This window comes from Tiliqua scincoides, chromosome 3, assembly GCF_035046505.1.
Source record: "Tiliqua scincoides isolate rTilSci1 chromosome 3, rTilSci1.hap2, whole genome shotgun sequence".
In the NCBI taxonomy this organism is placed as follows: domain Eukaryota; kingdom Metazoa; phylum Chordata; class Lepidosauria; order Squamata; family Scincidae; genus Tiliqua; species Tiliqua scincoides.
The window spans coordinates 160782111-160785857 of NC_089823.1; the positions used below are offsets into that span (position 1 = coordinate 160782111).

Below are 3747 nucleotides of genomic sequence, written 5' to 3' on the forward strand. Positions count from 1 at the left end.
CCAGGAAGGGTGAATTTAATGGCACTCGATTAAATGTGATGACATTTTTATGCAAATGTGATTCCAAAATCTAAAAGAGCTACACAGATCAGCAATGGAATCATACTTTCATTTGTTCCAGCGTTGCCAATTATCAGTGTTTGTTGATTATCAACATGACCCAGTTATCTGGTCATATTTGGTTCTACTGAGCTTCTCATGTTTGGTATCGGTAATCATGAGCCCACAAATGTTGTGTCTGTTTTTCCCCACTGATAGAACACAGCTGTTCAATGAATAGTCTGCTCTGGTAATCCAGAAATTGTGAAGTAAATAGCAGATACCAGGCTGCAGAAATTGCCTTTGGTTCAGTTCTGAGAAACTTCAAAGAAAAAATGAGGGTAACAGATTACTATTTCTGATATGAATTTTGTCTGTTGGTGGATCATTGATAGTTAGAACAACTTCTTCAGTCCAACAGAATTTCAGATACCAGATGGATTATGCAGAGATGCGCTCTTGGCCCCTGTTATAGGCTGTTTTGAATGGAGGAGTGAAATGTGTGTGTGATCACAGAAAGGGTGCATTGTGGTAGCAGAACACTGTCTGTAATGAACGTAGCTTAAATGGTTCTATTCTGTGAGTTCTCCGGGCAGTGAACCAGTGAAGGTAGACACTGCATTCAGGAACACAACACTTCCCTCAAGAGGACACAGGAGGCCAACTTTTAGAAAGATTGAAAACACAGAGTTTGTCTCCCTGCAAGATGGTCAGATGGTTTATTGGGTTTCTGTTATTTGAACGTTACGTGAGATTTCAGCATCACAACTTCCCATTGCGCACAAACAGTTTATGCTTAAATCATTACATTCAAACTTGATGTGAATTAGAGAGCTATCAATCCAAAGGAGGCAGAATGGAGGCAGTGAGACGGCATTTCAGGGCAGGGGGATGGCGGCCCAGGGGATGGATCAGGCCCTGGGCTGCTTGGATTTGCACTCATGAAATTGCGGGCACAGATCTAAACATCCCCATAGGGCTGCCTGTGGCATTGCTCAGGGGAAAGGGACTAAAATCTCCTTTCTCTGAGTTGCACTGTGGGCCACACCTGTTCCAGCACAGGTTAGAATTGCACCCTAAAACCATCAGTTATCCTGTAACTGCCTTGGTTCTGTCAAGACCATAGGGAGCCACTCTCAGTACTATCGCTGTCCAGGATCTTTTTTCACCAAAATTTACTTCTGCACTAGCCTGCGCTTATAAGCAGTGATAGACCAGCCCAAGGAAAGGTCTCTGACAACTGTTCGTCTCCAAATTTCCGCACAGTTCCCACAGAGCAAAAAACTTGCTACACCAGCTGAACACCAACCACCAATTTCTAAACACCAACCTTCAACTCTGCCTCAAAATCCATTGTGTTCTCTTTTAATCTTCTTACATTATCTCTCCCATCACAAAACTTTGGATGCAACGCTCTGATTGGCCACTCTGAAGCCCTGTACATACCATCTCTAGGCATTAGGTGATTATTTGAAAATTCCAGCAGGCAGGACATTGCTCTGTCTGTCATACCCCTTTAAGCTTAATGTTTATGAGAAATATCATTCACAAATTTAGGGAGGACCCAAGCTTCACCTCTGATAGTACTAGAAAATTATTGGCTTTACATTGCTGATATGATCTTCTCCTACGCCCAAATCCGCCTGATGCACTTGTCACTGGAAAAACATTTGTAAGTCTAAAAATGTATTTAATCTGCAGCCCAAACCTAATTAAAGGCCCAATCCTTATGGGCCCAGAGCTGGTGCTCTATTGGCACCACTGGCCCAACTATCATGAAAAGTGCCGTAAAGCAATTTTGTGTCATAGGTAGAGGCTCACCTCCGGCACTGGGCCCAGCACAGTTGGCGTGGGGCCACATCACTGGAGGACACACAGTAAGGGAACCTGGCAGTAAGTTTTGCAACCAACCAGCAGCATGGTATTCTGGGGTGGTAGAGGGGACAGAAGTGGGGGGGAGGGGAGCAGGGGCCTGGGAGGAAGGTGGAACCCTAACCCCCCTTGGGCCAGGAAATCTGACAGGGTCTCCTCAAATCTGTACCCGCTGAATATCGGGAACAGATCTCTTAGCCCAGGGCTTTTCAAACTGGGGCATCACAACACCCCAGCCTGTGGGCCCTGGCCTCTGTCCCCTTAAGGGGTGGGGGCAGCCAGGAGACAGGGAGGAGGCAGCGGCGCGACCTCCACGATCGCACTGCTCAGGGGGCTACAGGAGTGCAATCACTCCACTTTCACTTCTAAAGCATCAGGGAGCCCTGCAGACAGTCGCGCAGAGCTCCCCACACCCCTGGGAGGCTGCAGGAGGCTCTGGTAAGCACAGCCAAGTCCCTGAGCAGCGCGATCCTGGGGATCGCATCCCTGCCTTCCCCCCGTCCCTGCTGCCTCCCCCCGCCCCCACAAGAACTTAAAGCAGTTTTCAAACTTCCTGAGAGTTTGAAGACTGCTGCCTTAGCCTGAGGAGACCTGGTCATGCTCCCCTGGCCACACTGGATGCAGCAATAGCCTCATTTCGATGCCGCTGCATCCCTGGGCAGTAGGGAAGCTTATGATTGGGCTGCCTATCCCCCAGCACCAATGAAGCCTCAGCAATGGAGTGCATGTGGGGGGGGCGGTATGGAGGCCTCCTGAAGGTAATGAAACTTTTGTTCCCTATCCTGAGGCAAAGGTCCACAAGGAAACTGAAGCCCATCCATTCAACATACTGTAACTGAGCTCTAAACAGATCAGGTAATCTCACAGATAAGGATTGCATCTGTTACCATCATCAAGATTACAGTATACCATCAACAGGTATCATTCAATTTACTTATGCATGCATGACTTCGGACCAACACTGCAGTTGGAAAAGGTAATCTAGAGTCATTAAAATCAACAATCATCTACACACTTACAGTCATAAAAGTTTATGTGTAAAAGTTTATAGGGATATGTGGTAACCCTATAAGTATGCTTGCAAAATGCATATTGTTGTTTCACTGGTTATCTCAAAACATCTTTAAGTGCGGTTCTATCTACTCAGATTTGGTGGTTGGCAACCTTCAGTCTCGAAAGACTATGGTATAAGCCTACAGCACCCAGTATTCCCAGGCGGTCTCCCATCCAAGTACTAACCAGGCCTGATCCTGCTTAGTTTCCAAGATCAGATGAGATTGGGCATGTGCAAGGTACCAGTTGCTGTCAGATTTTACTAAGCCTCCAAGACTGACTTAAGCTGCAGAACACCTTGTGTGGCACACCAAAGTATTAAAGGAAGAGGGTGTGTTCTGCAGATCTGAGATAGTGCAAAAGAATGCAGGAACATCTAAGGTACACATCTATGGTACGTACTTCTATAGTTATAACAGTTCATTGTAATTAATACATGTCATATTTCTGCCTGCTTGGCAAGAAAGACATGATTTTATCATAAAAGCCTGCAAAACTGTTTTTCATGAAGTTATGAAGCCATGCATTTGAGTAGAAAATATGTGCCATATATTTTCAGGTCAAAGCAACACACAAATAAATATGATATGTTTCTACAGGTGTCACCTGGTATTGGGGGGGAACATTCCCACCCCCAGTGGATACTGGAAATCATGGATAAGGGGGAATGCAATCTTTACACTATCTCTGTGCCCCAGCACCTAACACCTTCATTTATCTTCTTTACAGTCATGTTAAGCAAGCATGTCTCTCCCTTTTACCAGTGTTGAGAACTCGAGTCAG

The 3747-nt window shown here is 45.8% G+C and overlaps 1 pseudogene; it reads right to left on the reverse strand.

The window, feature by feature from the left end:
- Positions 1 to 3101: 3101 nt before the first annotated feature.
- Positions 3102 to 3221, reverse strand: LOC136646338 (5S ribosomal RNA; annotated as a pseudogene).
- Between the last annotated feature and the right edge of the window lie 526 nt (positions 3222 to 3747).